This window comes from Zootoca vivipara, chromosome 8 (genome assembly GCF_963506605.1).
Source record: "Zootoca vivipara chromosome 8, rZooViv1.1, whole genome shotgun sequence".
Lineage (NCBI taxonomy): Eukaryota > Metazoa > Chordata > Lepidosauria > Squamata > Lacertidae > Zootoca > Zootoca vivipara.
In genome coordinates this window covers 81,296,404-81,318,958 of record NC_083283.1, presented here as the reverse complement: position 1 = coordinate 81,318,958, position 22,555 = coordinate 81,296,404, and positions in this window count along the sequence as shown.

The following is a 22,555-nucleotide window of genomic DNA, read 5'->3' as shown; positions in this document are numbered from 1 at the left end:
CAGCCCACCCACCCCTCCCCCCTTTCTTCCTAACGTCTCAACAATCAAGATTAATGTGTGTCACAGGGTCCGGAGTGGCTACTCTAGAGTAACAACGCCTCACAGGTCTGCACTTTATTCTTTTATTGGTGCAATCTATTTACAGTGCTGAATCAGTGCTCTATACAGGTTGTCGGTACATGTTCTCAGTCGGGCGCAGAACCTCCGAATGGCGATTCCCGCGTTTTCCTCCAGCAAAGTAATCTTGGCATACTGAATCTCCTCCCTCTGCACTTTTTACGCAATTCCGGGGTGGCTGGGATCGGCCTTTTCCCCACAGTCTCTTTGCTTCCCCTTTCCGTTCCCAGGCGGTGCTTGGGCTCCGCTATCCTACTTGAGCTCATGCTTCTACTTCCTGAATCCCCGCTGGAACTATCCCCCTCCCTCCCCCACTTTCGCTGGGTGAGGAACTCGTGTTCAAGATGGGAGGGGGCTGTCTGTAGCTCCTGTCCCTCACAATGTGTAAAAACGATACATGGGAAAAATAAGAGACATTGTACCACCTTTGTAAACCAAGAAAATCCTTAATAAAAATTTGAAGGGGAAAAAGGGGGAAAAAGAACACAAAGCAGAAACTATTATGAAAAGTGCCGATTGCTAGTTGGTAAGAGAAAGTGCACACACAGAGCATTTTAAAGTGGATTTGGTGCATCATTCCTGTGGGATGTAATCCACTGGGAGCAGTCAAGTACAACATTCCTTGTAATGGTAGAGTGGAAATGCAAGGGGATGTTTGGTCCAGCCAGTCAAAACTTCCTGTTTCCTTCCTGTTGCATGTGATAGAAGCTGGGCGTGACCTAACCTGTTCAGGTAACAAAAGGACGAGTCACGCATCTCTCTCTCTCTTTTTCACTTCCTTCTTCATTCAACCAGTTTCTAGCTAGTTCTGCCCTGCTAGCTTCTCAGCTAACAGAGGCACTGGGATCATTCCTTGCTATGGGGTAGATCTACATGTATATATTTGTAACTAAGACTGCCTTCAGGAATCACACTGTGCTCTGCCTGATGTAAGTAAACTTCTTTTATTGACCTATTAATAAGATTGTTTATTCTTTTAAGAGGGATTCAAGGAAACTTACTAGGAACGTACAATTCAATCTTAGACAGACTGAATTGTATAATAGTTCTAGTTACAGGTAGGTAGCCGTGTTGGTCTGATGTAGTCGAAACAAAATAAAAAAATTCCTTCCAGCAGCACCTTAAAGACCAACTAAGTTTTTTATACTATTATTTTGTATAATAGTGAGAGGCTTACACGAGCCTGCAACCAGCTATCTGCTGTGCGTGTAAAAGGGGAATGTAAATTCTGCTAAGTAAAGGAACTTGCTACCGCAAGTTAGGAAGGATATTACTAAACAATGTATCCTCTCCTGCCACCCTGAACATTCCCACAGTTCTCATGTGTGCAAGTTTCTCACATTGTTCACACAATGTTTTCCCCATTCAAATGACAGCCTGCACTCACAATTCAATGATAACTTAGACTTTCCTTCAAAAAAATATTAATAAATCACACCAGTTGCTAAAAACAATGGAATGTAGAGACAAAGGGAACCAACTCTGTTAAAAGATAATTCTGAATGCCTCAAGCAATTTTGCGTGCACATGCACACACACACACACACACACAAAATTCAACCAAACACTAACCCAAATAAACAGGATCTAATAGAGAACTGACTGAGAATTTGGATGAGCTAAGACCAAAGGTGTGGTAGACACTGGAAACTTTGGGTGACTCAGTGGAGAAAAACAAGCTGCAAACTAAAGACTCAGCCCACACATTAGTTTCCATCCATCTTCTGTAAGACTGAAAAGACAGACCAAGTAATTATCTCATTACTTTGATGGAAAGATTAATGTCCATGCCTACCGGGGGGGGGGCTAAGTTTTTTTAATACAGATGTGGAGGGGGGCTCGGTGGGAGGATTTCAGGCTCAGGGTATTGTGAAGGAGAAGATGCTTATATCCATTGCTTATATTTCTTTATTTATGACCCTCACTGTGTCAAGGCAGTTCTGAACAGCAATTAAAAAGCACAGTGCTAAAATAATAGCTAGGTAAAAAAAAATGTACATAAGCAACAACATAAGAATAGCCACAGTAGGGGAAAGTTAAAACATAAACGACGAAACCTCAAGGAACAAGACAAAAGAGAGCAATATGCATTTATATATACAGAAAAAGTGTGGTGAAATGATGCTGTTTTTACCAAATTTTAAACCCAGCAGAGAAAAGTCCAGAGTGACATGCCTTGGGCATGGGGATAGATAAGGCCTCGTCTTGCCTACCTACCAAGCCTCATGACTGACGGTGGTGGGACAGAGCAAGTTCCCCCTAAGATCTGGGGAGAGGCAGCATCATGACAGACAAGACGATTCTTTGGCTATTCCCCACACAGTTTAAAATAGGAACAAAAAAGAGCCTTCTGGCATACCTTCCAAGTTCCGGACTGCAGAATCTGGGACCGGCAGCCATTTTACACCGGAAGTTGCGTCGATGTAACTTCTGGTGTTGCTTTGCCCTTCTATGGGCACCCAAAATGGCCACCGCCGGCTTCAAAAGTCGCTTGTACGCATGTCAGGAAGTGTGCCGACGCAACTTCTGGTGTTGCTTCGCCCATCTATGGGCACCAAAATGGCCGCCGCCAACACCGGAAGTCACGTCTATGCACTTCCGGATATGCGTAGATGCGACTTTTGAAGCTGGCGGCGGCCATTTTTGGTGCCCATAGAAGGGCAAATCGGAAAGAAAAAAAATGGCTGCCGGCAGGAGAAAATAATGGAGAAAAACGGGAGATTAAGTGATACGGGGGACCACCGGAAAAAGGTAAGTAAAAAAGGGGTTTTCCCGGGGAAAACGGGAGACTTGGCAGCTTTGCCTTCTGGATCAAGACAGGGGCCCAACAGAGGACTCCTCCACACTTCTGGGTCCGAGCCCTTCCCACTTTCCTCATGCTTTCTAGGCAAAAGTCCACATGGTTTTTGCCTTTGTCCTTCCGCTTTTGCCCCCAAAACCTGCTCTTGAGCGATAAATCAGAAGAAACATTTGTTCCGACTCAGCTTTGCCTGGAGGAAAGCAAAGGGGCAATCTGAAATATAGATAAGCTCTACTGCAGCATCCTGTTCTCGCAGGGGCCAACCTGAACGTATTAATCATCGCCTTGTCAAAATAGGCATGTGAAGCTTTATACAACAGGATATTAAAATAAAGTAACTCCAGTCGCATGATCGGCATGCATTGTCAGCCATGTTGGGAATGCCATTCCACCCTTTGCTGCAGATATGTGGATTGTTACATGTCTCATGTCTGTTGACATTCCAGCACAGATTGCTGGAGTCCTGTGAGCAGAACCTCCGCTCTGTATTGCTTTTGTTTTCTCTCTCCCCGAGAAGAACAACAAGGAGAGAGGCCATGTTTTTCTTGGTCCTGATTTATGTATAATAAATGTGTAGTTTAGTATCCACGCCTCGAGCCTGATCTGTTGTGTGTTTACTCTGCAGCTTGAGTCGTAGACGTACGTCAGAGGAGGATGACTGATGGATCTCCGCAGCGGGAAGGCTGAAAAGGGAGATGTTCCGGCTGGGGCCAAGCCAGCTGGCTTTCCATCCCAGGTTCCAACAAGCTATACACCTCTGAAATGGCCCAGCAAGTCCTGCGGTTACAGGACGACACACTGAACAATGTAAGCCCATCCCAAAATCTATGCTATGTGTTGCAGGAATGCCAGGAGATTCAATTAATTATGTCAATTTGAAATTGCGGGCACATTTTTAATGGAGACTTTTAACACACAATTCAAGTTTCTAATGAGCTGATAAGATTTCCAATTACTTAATCTCACGACTGTTGATTACCTTGCAATATAAAGAATTCCACGCACAATTAATTATGTAATTAGTTTTATATATCTTAAGTAAATCATATATCCCCTCAGGTTCTTTTTTATGATAATTAATGTATACAGCATTATTAAATTAAATCTGTTTTTTTTTCCAGGTTTTCAGTGCAATTAAATACAAGTCCAGTTCTGAGCTTGTTGGTATAAACCACTGAGCCTAGCCTAGGGCTTGCTGATCAGAAGGTCAGCGGTTCGAATCCCTGTGACAGGGTGAGCTTCCGTTGCTCGGTCCCAGCTCCTGCCAACCTAGCAGTTCGAAAGCACATCAAAATGCAAGTAGATAAATAGGAACCACTACAGCGGGAAGGTAAACGGCGTTTCCGTGTGCTGCTCTGGTTTGCCAGAAGCGGCTTTGTCATGCTGGCCACATGACCTGGAAGCTATACGCCGGCTCCCTCGGCCAATAATGCGAGATGAGCGCGCAACCCCAGAGTCAGTCACAACTGGACCTAATGGTCAGGGGTCCCTTTACCTTTACCTTTATGGGCAAAAAAGTAAATTTCAATGCATTCCTATGGGAAACCGCGATTCACAAGATGAATTTTTCGCAAAACGAATTGACTCACAGAACGAATTAAATTCGTCTTGCGAGGCACCACTGTACTTGGTTTGGGGTGCTCCCTAAATTAGCCAAGTGCCACTTTTGAAAGTTTGGGAGCAAACTCTCAGCCAGCTTCTTCCTCACAGCTGGGAATTACTGGCTCTCAGCTCCATCAGTTATCTTAAACCTTTCGAAGCTTAGGCATAGCTTTCACCCAAACACGCCTTGGGGAGCCACTTTTCATTTTGTATGGGGCTGCTGCTGCTGTGATGGACCTTGGGGTGAGGCTGAGACTCAGCAGAAGGCCCTGATCCACTGGCTGAAGACCAGGGAGCTAGATCTGGAGGCAGCAAATGGATAGTAAATGCCAGCTGGAAGGGAGTCAGTGGGTGGAACTTCTCCTTATGTGCCTTCCTGTGCACTTAGGCTGCTACTGGAATTTAATGGGAATAATGTGGGAGACAACTACTAGGAGTCTCTCTGCATCCTCCCTCCTGGCAGACATGGCTGAAAATTCATGTTGATTATCAGCTGGAGAGAGGTGGGGGGAACTTAATTGATACAACTCCTTCCGACAATTCCTCAATTTCTTTTAACCAGTGCAATGGAAATATACATTTAAAAAAATGTTTATGTACTCTACCTCCAAGCAGGCATGCGGCTTGGAATTATAAAATGCCAGCAGTCCAAAAGAACAAGGTTTCCAAGAGAAACATTCCATTGCTAAAAAGTAGGTTGAGCGATCTAATTTTAAATCACAAAGAGTTAGGAAAATCAAGAGGTAACCAACAGGCACTGCAACATGCTACGGTATACCAGGGGTCAGCAAACTTTTTAAGCAGGGTGCTGGTCCACTGTCCTTCAGACCTTGTGGGGGACCGGACTATATTTTGAAGGGGGGAAATGAATGAATTCCTATGCCCCATAAATAACCCAGAGATGCATTTTAAAATAAAGGACACATTCTACTCCATACCTGCCAAGTTGCTGTCGGAGAAATAAGGGACCGGGCGGAAGTAGCAGACCGGAAGTAGCGCTGCCGCCATTTTGGAACTGGGCGGAACATGCTCAGAAGTGACTTTTGATGCTGCTCTGCCCAGTTCCAAAATGGCCACCGCGCCAGAAGTCGCACTGCAGCCATTTTGGAACTGGGCAGAGCACCATCAAAAGTCGCTTCTGAGCATGCTCCGCCCAGTTCCAAAATGGCCGCCACGCCAGAATAAACCGGGGGGAAACAAAAAGATCCGTTTTTTCAGCTAGGAACAGCTGGAAAAACAGGGATTTCCCAGGGAATACGGGAGACTTGGCAGCTCATTCCCGGACCGCCCACAGGCCAGATTTAGAAGGTCTTTGGGCCAGATCCGGCCCCCGGGCCTTAGTTTGCTTACCCATGTGCTATACAGTTGTTAGCACTTACCTGTAGGTTAATGCGATAAGAGGGGCTGATTCACTTTTGTTGTTCTGGACTTTGGGCAGCATTTCTGTTAGCTGAAAGTAGCCATGGACACGAATTCCTGGTAGACCACAGAACAATGTGGTCTTTCCTTTGCATCCTTTGAAGAATGAGGGATGCAACCTGGGGCTGCAGTTTAATGAACAGAAGGGGGAAATCAAAGGCGCAAAAAAACTTCAGTTCTACATTGACAAATGTGCCACAAGGGAGACAATAAAGTGAATGCAGAATCGCCACTGGTATTACTCTCCTTTAAGTACTTAAAAAGGTAAAGGACCCCTGACCGTTAAGTCCAGTCACCAACGACTCTGGGGTTGCGACGCTCATCTCGCTTTACTGGCCGAGGGAGCCGGCATTTGTCCACAGACAGTTTTTCCGGGTCATGTGGCCAACATGACTAAGCCGCTTCTGGCGAAACCAGAGCAGCGCATGGAAACGCCGTTTACCTTTGACGTGCTTTCGACTGCTAGGTGAGCAGGAGCTGGGACCAAGCAACGGGAGCCCACCCAATCGCGGGGATTCGAACCGCCGACCTTCCAATCGGCAAGCCCTGGGCTCAGTGGTTTAGACCACAGCGCCACCCGCGTCCCTTAGCACCTACTTAGCACCTAATTAAACATGAAAAGTGTCTAACCTTGGTTGCTGCTGTTTCAATTTCTGGTATGGGTTAATGTTGCAAAAACCATACATTACTCAGAAGCAAGCCCCACTAAATTCCTCGGGGATGGGTCCCAGATACAACTGGAGCCTGAATTTATTAGTCTTTAAAGGCGTCACACAGAACAGTTAACAAGCTCCTCCCCCTAACCTTTTCAGACCTATGGAAAAAGATTATTCCACCCAACCCAACCCCTGGCACAACTTACTCACTTTTCTGTGCCTTCTTTCCATAATGTGGAGGGATATGAAATTAACAAAGTGTAGGAAACCAGGGTTAAAATCACCGCTTCCTTGGCCTATGTTAAAATGTGGAAGAGGACAATCATAAATGCCATGAAAGGAAGTCGGACTCATTTGTTTTAATTGGTTCAAGGCAGAGCACGCTGGTCAAGGGAAAGTAGCCCCAGGGACAAGCCAATTCTGTTGGACCTGGTGCCATGTCCACTCTGAATTCTATTGAATTCAATGGAGGGTAAGTGAGGTTAATATATTAAGTGCATGAAATCACCTCTCAAAACAGGAGTCCTCTGGGTGTACCCCCATGAGAACAAAACACTTAAAATTATAAATTAAACGTATGCTAATACTTTTCCAAGAACACACACTTTAACATACAGACGCTGCAAATATATCTGTCATGGTTCAGACAAATTTAGTATGCATGCATTTTAACAGCAGTCAACATGGAAATAGCCTGAATAGTGTGCTTTTTAGCTTTAACTGTGATTTTTGAGAAAGCTAGGGAGTGAAGATGCTGTGGGGGGAAATGCCATTGAAGAATCTGAAGGGGGGGAGAGGAATTGCAGTGGGACAGAAACAGCCTTGATTATGATGAATACCCACCAGAATGGAAATTCTGGCTCCCTTTTACATTCTTAATGTACGCTAACAAGAAAATGATTCTTATCTTGCAGGTTCTCTGTTTGGTAAACTATTGGGAGGGATTGTATACAGGGTTCATTCATTTCCCCCTTGTAATTTTAGTTGGTTTTGATGACGCTAGGGGCGTCTCTCAGTTGTTGTCATCTAAATCCCAGCTTTCCCCCAGACTGGGACTCACAGCAACTTATACAAATTACAACAATACAGATAAAACACAGATAATAATTAAAAAGTAATGAAACTCTAATAGAATTAAAGAGTTTTACACACACACACACTGAAAAGAGCACAGCACTATTAAAAGCCCTTTCCTTAAAAATAAAAATAAAAATGAGCCAGTTCCCAGAGGCCTGTCACCTGTCAGCAGGAGGACAGCAAGTCTGGCTTCTCCAGGGAGGAAGTTCCAAAGTTATCTGGGAGCAGCCACCACCGATAAGGCCCTCTGCTGCATCCCCACCAGGTGTGCCTCCGCTGGAGTTGCATGGCGATCCCTCGATCCCTCCAGGAGTAAATAAAGACACAGGACACGTTGAATAAGGTTAATGGGCATAAAAAGGCCACAACTTTATTGATTACGGGTGTAGAGAGGTATTGGCTTAGGCATTGGATCTAACCGACTATACCCGACTCCAGCCCATTGCGCTGGCAGTCTGTGAAGGGTTAACCACCGTTGGGTGAGCCCTGCGATGCAGATCAACTAGGAACTCACCCTGGGGCCACCATAGGGCCCTCACCTACCACGGCTTCGGACATGGCCACGCCCCCAGACTCCTTAAGGGAGTACCCTTCAGCATTTTGGGGGAGGTGATGGCAGCAACCTCCCCCCCCCCCCACACCGTAACCTTTCAGAGATAATCCAATGCCTAACCGCCAGAATCAAAGTTGTGACGAGTTGCTACGAGGTAGGCGAAAACCACCCGGCCAGAGCCAATTTGCCAAGTGGAAAAAATTCCTACCAGGCCCCTCAACGGCGACCAACTGGGGTCCGCAGCAATGTCAAAAGGAAAGCCCTGACTAAAGGGAGGGTGGGCGGGAAAACCGAAGCGGCTGGGGGCAGGAACCGAGACTGAGCCCCGGCCGCGCGCTCACTTAAATCAGTGAGCCACGCCCCCCGGGATGTCCAAATTGGACGCACCGGGGAGCGTCGCGCCCGGGGCACAGCCAATGGCTGGGGGGATGACAGCCGTCCCCCCCAGCGCGTGAAGGGCTTGTGGTGCGCCCGCAATCTCCCCTCCTGCTATGCCAGAAGGGACTATTTCAGAGCCTGCGCATGTCTGCAGGAGCGGATACGGTCTTTCAGGAAGCCTGGAATTGTGCCTGGAAACAGATTGGTAGCTAGAAGGCAGCCAATTCATCAAACACCTAATGATATATTGATGTGTGGATCTTCAAAAAAGAACAATGAGTTTGGTTTGCATGGATTATGGTTTGGCTGTACAGTTTCAGTTACTGGAAATATTGGACATGGGTGGCGCTGTGAGTCTAGGGCTTGCCGATCAGAAGGTCAGCGGTTTGAATCCCCACGATGGGGTGAGCTCCTGTTGCTCGGTCCCAGCTCCTGCCAACCTAGCAGTTCGAAAGCATGCAGTGCAAGTAGATAAATAGGTACTGCTCTGGCGGGAAGGTAAACGGCGTTTCTGTGTGCTGCTCTGGTTCGCCAGAAGCAGCTTTGTCATGCTGGCCACATGACCCGGAAGCTGTACACCAGCTCCCTTGGCCAATAACGCGAGGTGAGCGCCGCAACCCCAAAGTCGTCCGTGACGGGACCTAACGGTGAGCGGGCCCCTTTACGCTTTACCTTTAAAGAAGCATACTGCATCAAACACTTTTAACTGGGAGTTTCCTTAAAATATTAACTCATTAATAGTGGTTTCCTAGGGCTGAATTTTTAGATACGGTATATTTCTGTGTATCAGACTACTTTTTAGCCCAGGAAAGTCTTCTCAAAAGTTGGGGGTCGTCTTATACGCTGGGTTGTATTTCTAATATGGTGAGTATATCCCAAACTCTATATTTTAACTGGAAAAGTTAGGGGTCGTCTTATATGCCCAGTCGTCTTATACGCCAGAATATACGGTATAATAGAAAAAATTAAACCAACTCCCCCACCCCCATCTTTTCTATGTCTACATCTCAAGTTATTCAGCCTAGGTATAAACATATATTCTGCTCACCGCAGAAATGAATGAAGTAGAACCTAAACCAATAATTACAAGCATGTACTCATTTCCCCCAAATGCCTTAAGGTGACAGAGTTTGTTTATGCTGTTGCAAGATGCTGAAATAATGGAAGCTGGGTTTTTTAAATATAAAAACAATAATAAAAACAAAAAAACAAAAAACAAAACCTCTATTTCATGGAGGATTGAACTGAATGTTCTGAAAAGTGATTGCCCACCCACGCTGGCAAGGAAGGAAAGCACCAGCCCTGCTTCTTGGAGAGATGCCAGACGAACTGAGTACCACCCAGGGAAATATGATAATAGGAGGCTGCCAGGCACCCCACAGGCCTGGTGGTAAGAAGAGCCACCTCTGTCATGAAATCCTAACACTGTGCTGCTTGCAAAGGCCTAAGATTGCCAAATCGTTAAGGGTAAAAAACAGCCCTTGAAAACAACAGCAGCTCTGTTCTGGAATAACGTGAACCTGCTTGAAAGCCATTATCCTGTTCACGCTTAGCATTTAGTTTTCAGTTTTTTAAAAAATGTATTTATTAAAGATTTTCAAACAACAAAAACATAAAAAAAATACAAAACACAAAAAGAAAATGCAAAACACAGAGGGGGGAAATGCAAAATACAAAAAATATCAAAACAAAAATTCTAATTTATAACCCTTATTTCTAATCTATTGACTTCCTCATTCCTCCTCCTTCTGCGATTCTTTACTTATCATCTGTAGTAAACTCTAAATCTTGTATAATTTCTAATTATTAACTTAATATTATCTTATTTCTCTATCTTTTATATCTTATCCTATTATAATCTATCTATATCTTACTTCTTAATTAAATTATCAATAACTTCTAACAATACCTATTTCCCACCATTGTATTAACTACAACCTCTATTTTATCTCCCTCACTTCCATTAATCACGCATAGCATTTAGAACAGGCAGAGGGGATGAGGACCTCTCGATGTTATTAGACTCCAGGTCCCATCAGCCCTGGCCATTCCCTATTGTTGGACCACAGGTTTCTCAAATTAATTTAGAAGCAGCACCATATAATATGTTATCAACTAGCAGTGAGTGCCTGGCGCTGCTCAGGTACCTTTAGAAACCAAAAAATATTGTGCTTTTTTAAAACGGCAATTGTTGAGTTTGGTCCCATAGCACCAAAGATTGGGTGAAGTCCCGCCAAAGTCAAATTTTGGTCCACCATCTTGATTCAAAATGGCACTCAGCATCCAAACAGAGGCTAAGGCTGTCATCCCTATCCTGGCGACCCATTTCACAATGATATCTCGAGAGGCAGCAAAACCTATGCAAAAAACAAACAAACAGGCGAAGTAATAGCAGAGATAGGAAAAGAAGTTGTAAGGGAACACCTAGCTACTTGAAATCAATTCAAGTCTCCAGGGGCTGATGAGTGGCATCCATGGGCACTAAAGGAGCTTGCAGGTGTAATCTCAGAGCCTTTGTATATGACCATTGAGAATTATTGGGCCCAAGGGAGCAGGGAATTGAAGCATCCAGAGGACACAAAAATAGGTAAGCAATCCGGAAGCAATTCATAAATTTGTTGGCTTAAGGCCAGAAATATTTAGGTACAGTACCAGTCCATAACAGACTGTGAAACCGCCAAATTATTAATTTGTTGGTTATCAAAAGTTATACATCCAAGATGTTTTCAGTGCCATAGAGAGATGCAATGACTCAGAAAGGCGGTGTTGGTGAGTTCAGTTACTAAATTCCCTGTCTTCAAGTGAGCAAGGTGCTGATCTGCAACACACACAGGCCTTGCAGCTCACCTCCTTGAGAAGCTGAGTGCTACCAACACAAATGGTTCTCACATCCCATAATTTCATACTAGGTTTGCAATGAACAGGCTTGGCTGCCTTCTCTGCAGCACAAACTATCTCACAAGAGCTATCGTTTTCAGGAATAAGAGGCAATTTGATATATCAGAATGATCATGTATTCTTTGATTGCAATAAAACCGTCATTTGCTTATAAATAAATACTATAATTGAACCAGAAGTGTGGTTATGGGTGGCTCTCTGGAGTACACATGCTAAAATTGGGCCATGCTAAATTTCCCAAATTAAGTAGTGTCAAAGCCACTGTAATTTTTTTATATATTATCATTGCTGCCAGACTCTGTTATCCAAAGACTTAGAAGCACACTCAGGTCCTGTTGATGGTTGACCAGAGATCAAAGATGTATGAATATGTCCGTATGAAAACTTGCAAATTATGTAGGAGTAAAAGAAGCATACCCACTCCAGTCAAAATGGTAAGGCTTCCGTTGGTCTTTGGGAGACAAACATCATTTTTTCTTTATTTTAATATAAGTAATACAAAAATTAAAATTATTATTATTATTGTTATTACTATTACGATTGTTGCTTCTGCTACTACTATTTTAGTTCAAGTCATCTTTTGTGCTTCATTTCGTTTAGGAATTAGTTGCTTTTTTGTTCCATCTAAATAATAAAAATATAACACGTCAGTTTAATTAAATGACCAATGCACTAAAAACAGTTTCCACAGTTCAGATTTGTATTGCTAATTAATTAAACAATTAATTGGCAAACTTAGGAGCACAGAACACTTATTTGCAGTGTAAATGGATTTCTTCTGCTCTTTCTTCTGTAATCATTAATCTAAATACTCCCAGGTCTTACAAATTATTTAAGGCTGACATGTGGGGGGAAATAACCCTGGGGCACTGTGAATGCTGAAAGCAGATGTGGAGCAAAATCAAGGGCTCTGAGCTTATTTACCAGGGAAAAGTAAGGTTGAAAGATCTGGCCTTCAAAATAGAACTTCTGGCTGACTCTCCTCTTCCTCCCCACCTTAAATGTATCAACATTTAAAAAAATGAAAAAGAATTTACAGGCTTGTAATCCGTCTTCCACCTTCCTACATGGACTTCTGGTCACCATAGCTGTCCAATCTAACCATCCCAAAATACAGACGAGCCTTCACGCTGGCCAGACTGGACATGCCACCCTCTGCCGTCCTTGAAGGTCGATTCTCAAAAACACCATACCAGAATCAACTATGTCCCCGCGGAGTTGGCAGCGTGGAGACTGTATCACATGTACTCCTGTCCTGTCCCCTATATAAAGACCTCAGGGATGAGATCATCACACCGCTGATATCCGCCATTTCGGGCCGCCCATCCGAGGATATACTGTTTTTCCTCCTGGCAGACCAGACTGCCCAGACAACAGAGAAGGTAGCCAGATTTACTGAGAGGGCCATGAGACTGAGGGCCGCCAGCTGAAGGACAATAGCGCCTCCTGTGTGAATTAAGATCTCACCTGTTTCATTTTAATTGTGTTATGCTGAATCCCGAGGCAGCACATTTTATTGTTATATATAGCATTTTTCTTTTTTTTTCTTTTTACCAGGATATGTAATATGAATCCGTTGTTGCAATGGCCTGTAGGCCACGCAAATAAATAAAAGTTTTACTTACTTACAGGCTTGAGCTTGTGGCTACCTTGGAAGTTGTCCTGACTCCTGATCCAGTTGTATACAAACTATGAACCAGTCACTGATAAGCTTGAATCTCTGGGAATCCTGTTTCCAGGAGGAGTGGAAAAGAAACAGAGAAAAAAAAAGGTTGGAGGAGAGGGAGGCTAAGCAAACATTTGTGTCATGCTCTTAAGTACTAGGAGAGATGTTTAATTTGACAGAGCAGAACAACAGAATTATTTCTAAAGTGCAGCTAAAAATATTTCCAAGTCACCGTTGTGAAAGCAAAGTGTACAAAGGCTAGGGCAGGGAAGGGGAGCTGTGCCTCACAGGCAAGCAAAGAGGAGCAGCAATAACTGTGTCCACCAGCAACAGATCTAGACCTCAACCCACCTGGCTTTGGGTTTATCACAGCTGCCTATATACAGGTTTGTAGCAGCATTAACAGGGTGAAAAATAGGAGAGCTGCGCATCCCTGATCAGCCGTGAAGCACACCCGGGGTGGGGATCAAGCGTTCCAGCCTAACCTTTCCTCCAAGGCTACTTGTCAGGCTAAAATTCAGCTGTATAAACAGCAAGTTTGGGCCTTTTTCCCTTTTTTAAAAATGCAATAATGTGGTATACGTGTAATTACTCTGAAATCAAAGTATGGAAGAGGGCTGTGGGATTTAGACACAGAATATCTGGATTTAAACCCTGGTTCACTTATCTCGCTCTCACAGGCCCATAGTCATCAGTCGTAAAGTGAGAATAATTAGGTTCACAGGCTTAAATACAGTTAAAAGCTTTAAAGCACCCAATTATACCCCTCCTTTGATTTGATTGATGTAACTCCATCTGTTGAAGGGAGTTTAATCTGATCAATGTTAGCATGGGCTGGAAATAATTTTCCTCAAGCGATTCTGCTCCAATTAGCAGCTTCTTCAGTTAATTTTCCATGGAGACATTCTTGTCTAGTCATTATTTTTCTTTTCGGTCCACTCTTCAAAACCAACATTATCTCTTGTGGATTTAAAGTTTCCATGATGGAGAGATGGCCACTTAGCATTTTTCGGTGTTTTTGTATTCCTATTTACCCATCTCATCCTTGAAGAAGCAGGAAGAGCCTGACTAGCTGTGTGGTTAACCAGCCCAGCTGCTCTATGTGCCCAGAGCACAAGGAGGCAGCGAGACTCGGACAGCAACTCTTCAACGAGGGACTTAACATTTGCTGTTTGGAGTGGAGGCTTGTGTACATAAAGACTGTCCTAAGGTGGTGTTGTGCTGTACCGCATGTACTCTCGAGAATTCTTGGAGAGCAGGTGAGGTTCCTGCAGACTGTGTCAGGAGTATGGGCAGGAGTCAGGTTCTGGGGCCTGTAGTGCTTTGCAGGACTGGGGCCTGCCTCAGCTTGTGCTGGAGAAGCAAGGAGTGGCCACTCAGGTGAGGCCACTTGATACCTCACTGCACCTGGTGGCAGGAGCTGGGAGGGATAAAAGCTCAGCATTTCCCTTCAGCTCTTTACCACAGCAATGCTATCTCTGCCTTGTTGCATCTGGCCTCCTGTTCCTTGATCCTTCGCCTTGCTCCTCGACCCTTGGAACTTGCCTTGCCGACGCCTTGCTCCTTGGACCCTCGCCTTTGCCGACACCTTGATCCTCGACCCTTGGACCTTTGCCTTGCCGACGCCTTGATCCTCGCCCCTTGGACCTTTGCCTTGCCGACGCCTTGATCCTCGACCCTTGGACCTTTGCCTTGCCGACGCCTTTCTCCTTGACTCCCAGACCTTCGCCTCTGCCTTGCTCCTCGACCCTGCGACTGCCTGCTGCTGGACCCTCAACCCTGCACCTGTTCCTGCTTCTACACCACCATCTTTTTTTAAAAAAATATTTTTATTAATTTTCCAATTAAAACCAATTATATCACATTCAATATTTCAAATTATACACATATATATATCAATCAAACCGAATGTTATGCCAAATCATCTAAAGAATTTTTTATTTGGGTTCCCATGCTTCAAGAAATTGGGAATTCCTCGCAACTGTCCACTGCCGTCTTTTTTCTAAAGTTCAAATCGTCTTCCAAGTTCATAATAATCCAGATCTTCCCCTTACAGTCACATAGATGTTTTCCACTTTCATCCGATTGTTTCCCAGCTGCTGAGATAAATATCAAACAAAGTTTCACAGATGTTCTTTCTCCTGTGTGAGTTAATCAGTCCAGCCTCCCCATAAATCTTCTTAATGGAGCTCCCTGTTGCGTCGAAGCAGCTAGAAGCAGCGCCATCTTAAAAAGCTCAAATCACTTTCGTTTTCTCTCATAGCCATGAAGATTTACGATCATTATAGAATTTACAGCTTTTCCAGGCAGGAGACCCAAACATCAAACCATAAACTCTTGGTAAATTAATGGATCTCCTTGCCCTATAGCTGAACTTAGCTTCAGGTCGCTGCTCCAATTTAAAGTGCGTCACAGCTCATAAATCCTCCGAACGCGTCCAGAACTCCTTCCGTCCGACTAGGGGGGGGGGGGCTTTTCTCATCGGCAACTCCACATCTTTAAAAAATATGCTCAGTAACAACAGTTATAAAGTTCAACTCACACAGTCTTTTGCTTCTCTTTCACTCCAAACAAGCCAGGACATCGCGTCCGGGAAGGTACGAGGCAACAATATGAAGAAAAAAAATAAAAACTCACTTCCCTTATCGCTCCGTCCCCATCAATCCTTCTTCCAGATGCAGTACAATCTTTGACTCCTCTCCCTCAGCAGCATAAATTTCTCAGCAGTAAACAGCGCTTCTTCCCCTCCTTCTGAAGTATGTCCATAGATTTAAGCCTAATTATCTTCTTTAACCATGGAAATCCCCGCCATGCAGATTAGCGTCCGGGAGTCCTGGCCCTCGTAAGTGCTCAGCCCAAGCTCCCCCCACTCCAAAAACAGTCGGAGTGGGTCTGGGGGCATCGCGGGCCAGCGGCCCCTCTCCGTAACCCCCGGAGAGGGTAGGGGGTTGCCATTTACTCCCCTAGCAACCGCCAAATTCCTTACGAAGGTCAGAGAGATGGAAAACAGGTCCGCCATTCCTGCAGGCGGAAACCGGAACCATCTTGCCTCTGGTCCTGACGTCCTCAGCCAGGGCTTCAACCGCCCGCCGACCGGACCGTGACAGAGTGGAGGTGGGCAAATGTTGTCCCCATCTTCAGAAAGGGGGGGGGGAGAAGACCCAGGTAACCAACGACCAGTGAGCTTGACATCAATACCAGGAAAGGTCCTAGAATAGAGAATCCAGCAGTTGGTATGTGAGCACTAAGAAAGGGTGCTGTGATTACTACCGTAACCCTCAGAAATGCCCTCCATAAAGAGCAGTGTGAAATACTGTTCTCGCTCCAGCTCTCTTTGGCATATTTTTCTGCCTGTTGGCTCTTCTATGCCTTCAATTCGACTGAAGACGGCGTTATACTTCCATTCAAGGAGTGACAGGGGTCTGTTCAACGTGGCACAGCTCCATACCATGAGAGATGCGCTTTGCAGATGACGCAGCCTTGACAGCGCATTCTGAGAAAGCTCTACAGAAACTCACCATCTGTTTGACCCAAGTGTGCATTGAGATCAGCCTCACCATCAGCATGACCAAGACCAGCACCCTGGTCAGGATGTTGCTGGCTCTCCACATATCAGCATTGGTGACCACACACTTGAGGTGGTAGAGGGTTTGGTCTACCTGGGCTCCACTAGAACCAGCTTGATGCTGGTATTGGCAAGGCAGTTACAGCAATGTCTTGTCTCTCCAAAAGGGGTATGGGAGCATGTGATGCTAATGACCAATACCAAGATGGTCTACCAGGTTTGCTCGAGTACACTGCTTTACGGGAGTTGTGGGCAACTTACATTCTCTAGGAGTGATGCCTTCCATATATGCTGCGTCAGGATGATTTGGGGCATCACATGGCAAGACATCAAACCAAGATGTGCTCTTCCAAGCCCATATTCCTAGCTTGTTCACATTCCTGTATCAGCGATGTCTACACTGGCTTGGTCATGTCCACAGAATGAAAGATGGCAGGATCACCAAGATGTGCTAGGCCAGTTGGCAGACCAACTCTGTGTTACAAAGGGGTCTGCAAACATGCCGTGAAAGCTGGCAACATTTAACCCCACAATGTAGGAATTCCTCCTTCCAGACGATCACAGTGCCTGGAGACAGACAGGTTGTGCATCCATAGCAGTGATCAGAGGAAGAATGACTGATGAGAGGAGCACAGAGGGAGGTGCCATGGTGCCTTACGAGGAATGATTGAGGGAGCTGGGTATGTTTAGCTTGCAAAAGAGGAGACTGAGAGGAGATAATGATAGCCACATATCTAAAGGGCTGCCACATGAAAGCTTGTTTTCTCCTCCTCCAGAGGGTAGCACCCGAACCCATGGCTTCAAGTTACAAGGAAGGAGATTCTGCTTGTAGGCTCCTCCCACACATCTGGTTGGCCACTGTGAGAAAAGGAGGTTGGACTTGATGGGCCAATGCCCTGATCCAACAGGCTTCTTATGTTCATTTAGGGCCAGTCTAATCTCTCCTTGCTGGTGTAGTTGTTGCCTGAGTAGCAGTTAGTCAATGGATGAAGCCATTGTGTCTTTCTCCCTTACTTCTGCAATCTCAGGGCAACTGGAAGTTTCTGTAGCTGCTTTCAGGCAACATGTCTGAAACTACAAATGCTCCCATCCAAGAATTCCCATACAATTAAGTCCTACCTTTGTTTGGAAGGGGGGGAAAGAAAACTGACAATTTACATGATAACCAGAAAGCACTACACAGTACCTAATATGTTTATATATAATTTATTTTAAGAGACTGCTTCAACAAAGACAAAGTTAGTGCAACTTGAAATTCACATCTCACAACTAAGTGTATTACCACATTTCAAAAAACAAAAAAAACACAAAATGTCGTCGTTACACAGTGAAAGATCTTGTTTGCTTCATTTGCTACACAGAGATATAAACAACTGTTAATTATTCAAATTGCTTTTTAGCTGCATGTTACGCATTTCCTGGACAGAAAGCACTTCTGCACAGGAAGAAGTGTGAAAAGTATATGCAGTTTACACACGTGGCCATCATTCACACAAGCATTTGACACGTCCTGGGAAGACAAGGAAACCACATTTCTGTGTTCTCCATGTAGGAAAAACATAAGAAAGCAACCCTAAGTACTGAGCAAAATGCAGCTGCGGCAAGCACCTTTTGCTTGCTGTTCAGACTAGGTGAAAATCAGGGCTTTAACCTTCACTTCAGCTGGGTTTTGGGGTGATGTAGCTCTTCTCGAAAACACCAGACTCTGTGAAGAATCTTGGAGAGGATGAAGAGTTCCTTTCCCAAGCTATCTTTCATACGGGTGGTGCTTCCGAAGCTCCTTAATCCCAAGCTCTCTCATTTGGAGGTACGTGAGCTACTTAAGTGGGTTCAGAGTCCCAGGAGGAAGGCAGCAAGGGCTTCTGAATGTCCCTTTCCCAGCTGTTCTACAGTACTGCTTCTAGTTGTCACCCACTCCTCACTATAGCTTTTGTGCCATCAAGCTGTAGTCCAGGGGAAAAAAACTGAGCAGGAGAGGTTTCTGGCCCTGCAGGTGTGTGCCATGGGAAACTGTACCTGAAGAATGTCAACTTGCCTTTTACAGGCACAAGATCTGTGCCATACCAAGGTGGCAGCAAAGAAACCATTAGGCTCGAGTGCAACAGTACTGTGGAGAAGGGGATTTGGGAATTGATGCCTCGGCCACCTTCACTGTGATCACTGGGCTGGGAGCTGTTTCCCACCCCTCAAGCAGCCACAGATTTCACAGTACAAAGCTGTTAGGGGTTTAAAGGGGGGTCAACAGAGGGAGGCTGCTCTTCAAATTGAGGCCTCAAGATGAAAAAAGTGCAAAAAGTCAAAATTCATTGACTGCCTTTATCAATGGCCAACTGATACCACAATCCTAAACACATTTACTTGGACTTGGGTAGAATTTCCTTTGAAGTAAACTTCCTCAAGATCAAATCAGGCTGTGAGTTGCCCTAATTCTGCATAACTGATCCAATCAGCTGCATTCCCAACTATTCATAAATGCCTGGCATGAAAAAAAGACTCAACGTTACAACAGACAATAACAAACTAAAATACAACTTCAGCTTTAACGGGAATGTACAAAGACGTCTCAAAACTAAAGTGAAAAAAGTGACCAGAAGCATGCTAAAATAATACTGAAACATAACCTGAATGAAGCTGAAATCATAGGGGAGGAGGAGCAGACTTTGGCTTCCAGATGCATCGACCCTCCTTTGGGATTTGATTATCAAAGATCTCCCCTGGGTTTTTTTTTTTTTTGCTGGAGTGCAACACCAAAGCTGTACTGCTGCCCTCCAGCCAAGGATAAGAAACAAAGTACTCTGTCCCAGAGTGCGATTGTGAAGAATCCAATTGTCTCATTTACACATTGCTTTCATGCACGACATTCCCATATTGAAGCAGGAGTGTGGCAACATTTTAGCCTCCCTCCCAACGCCCTTCCTTCAACATTCCCATGCTGAACCTGGTTGTCTGCAGAGGCTTCTTGGACATTACCATTCCTTAGCAGACTCAACAGACGACTGTCGAAGGAAGGAGGCAATGCATTTGGGGCAGAGCTGAAAGCATGGCCCTGATCCTGCTACAGCATAGAAATGTTCCGCATGTGGACAGACCTTGTCATTCCATCTCCAAAGTGAGTATATTAAAATGGCTGTGCGACGCTAATGCCAATTTTTCTTACATGCTGTGTTCAACCTACTTTAATACAAGCTACTGTTGTCACAAACTGTCCCAAATGTAACTTGCTTTATAAAGATGCAGCATTGGTCCTGGGACAGTACTTCAGAGATCAAAAGTCAAAGATGCTTCCTGACACCACCCTATAAACTACAAAAATCCAGCTGTTGGTAGGCTAATATTTTTTTCTGCATTTGATGCTACTGTCATATTTTATTGAGAGGCATTTAAGAATAATCCACTCATTTTTCTTTGCACATATTTGTTTCACATACAAACAGGGGAGGGTTCATTTTATTTAGAATCATAGAAGATTCTATATTAAGCAGAGCTTTGAATAGGTATCAAAAAAGATATCAAAATATAATTAGAGCACACATCTGAATGCATGCTCTCAGCTCTCTCCAGCTGCTAAGAGAAGTCAATTTACAAGGAATACAATCTTCCACCAGAGTCTTCACAGGTCAGAGTGCACAGAGCCTCCTATTCTGCTTGCATGTTCAGCTAGGCCTTAGATGCAGCAGAGATCAATGCAGCCTTGCTTTGCTCTGGGGAAAGAGGCAAAAGCAAATGGCAAGTGGACTCTGAATACCTCTTGGAGCTTGTTAAGAGGAAAAGGACACAAACAAAGAGGCAAATAAGTAGGAGGAGTGAGGTATACCCTCTTTTTTTTGCCCTAGTTTAGCTGAAACCCTACACACAATACACAAAAGCTCATCCTTCTCACTGCTGCTGCAGGCTTAACACAGCCTAGCCAGAAGTGCACACACACCGGCTGAATGGAGGGGCTTATGATGAAGATTAAAAAGATGGGATAAAAAGCATACAGAGCATCACAAAGCACCTGACAGGACAGCTATGCTTACTTTCAACCCAAAGCTTATCACAATACAAATAGTACATTTGCTAATTAAGGTATATGATACACATTTCCTTCTTCCCAAAGGAGGCATGAAGAAATCAGCGCATCTTCTCATGTGACATTCAAACATGTTCCTGAAGCCACCCAAAAAACGTTTTGCTGCCCAGAGCCCCATCAGCAACTTTCTCCATTACTTCACAGTACTTCAGCACTGCTTGAAAGAGGTCTCCCACTTTCCAGCCCCTCTCTTGCAGCTTCTTTGAAAGCTGGGAAGAGAAAGCAAAAACAGGTTACATTCAAAAGCAAAGCTGAAAAGATAAATTATAATACTACCTACAATCACCTTCCTTCCCTGCGCTTCCCTTTGGCTTAGAACATACCCTGTGGAACTTCCTTATCTGGTCCCGGGTTCCTTCCTTGACCTGCCCCTCCACTCAAGCTGGGACCCTCAAAAATTGCCCCGACACTGCAATTAGGCTTGAAAGCATCCCTCCTCTCCTCAGCTGCAATTTCCATGAAGATCTCACCCAACACCAACACCCCCCTTTGGCAGCTAGGCTTGAAAAAATGTTAAATGCTTTCCCCCCAAGCCTAATTGCTGAACAAGGGGACGGGGGAGGCTGAGAGCCTGCATGTGGACGGGTGGCATGGACCATATGTGTGTCATGAATATGAGCATGCCTGCCATTTGTATATATTAATGTGAGCATGTTTGCAAGAGAGTGCAGGGTGGCCTTTCCCACAGCTATGGTAGTATCCAACCCCTGCATGGCTGCTTGAGAAGGAATGTGGCCTTCAGGACAAAAATTATCCTGCATCCCTGACATAAAGGACAACTTGCTTCCAATTCATTCTCTGCTTCAATCCCAGCAACAAAGGAAGTACTTCTAACCAATGCATTAGCCATTTGTTTTCTTTAACTTATACTTTGCAAGTCAAGTAATTTTAAGCTTCTTTCCTTAAAAATAAATAAATCCAGACTAACAACCACAGTATTAAAATTACAAGCCAGAAATGTTTGATATTTTACAGCTGTAAAAACAAGGCACTCTCAAAGTCCAGAATTTCCTCTGATTTTCTTAAAGATGCCATTCTTAAGGGTGACACTCCCCAAAGCTCTCATGGTAATGTAGGTAGAAGATAACAGCCCCCCAAAAAAACCAACGCTGAACCAATATTCATACATCTATCATCATCCCCAATAAATAAGCATTTCACAGTTGCACAAATTAACACTAAAATATGCATGTCCAAAAAAGTGTGGTTTCACTGGTATTACTTACTCTATTATCAAAGGAAACCACTGACTCCAAGTTATATATTTAAGAACCATAAAGTTCCACAAAGCAGAAAATTAAATTTCCAACTACAAGCCCAGCCATGAAGTTCTGTCATTTCATTTATTTTATTTCTGTCATTTTATTTATTAAATTTAAACAAATTTATTAAATACAATCACAATATAAAAACATAGGTAAAGGTAAAGGGACCCCTGACCATTACTCTGGGGTTGCACGCTCATCTCGCGTTATTGGCCGAGGGAGCCGGCGTACAGCTTCCAGGTCATGTGGCCAGCATGACAAAGCCGCTTCTGGCGAACCAGAGCAGCACACGGAAACGCCATTTGCCTTCCCGCTGTAGCAGTACCTATTTATCTACTTGCACTTTGACGTGCTTTTGAAAAACATAATAACCATCATAAACAATAACCCCTGCCACAGTTTAAAAAGCCATAGATTGTTTAATGAGCCAAAGGCCTGGGAGAAGAGGAATGATTTTGCCTGGTGCCTAAAGATATGTAATTGTTTC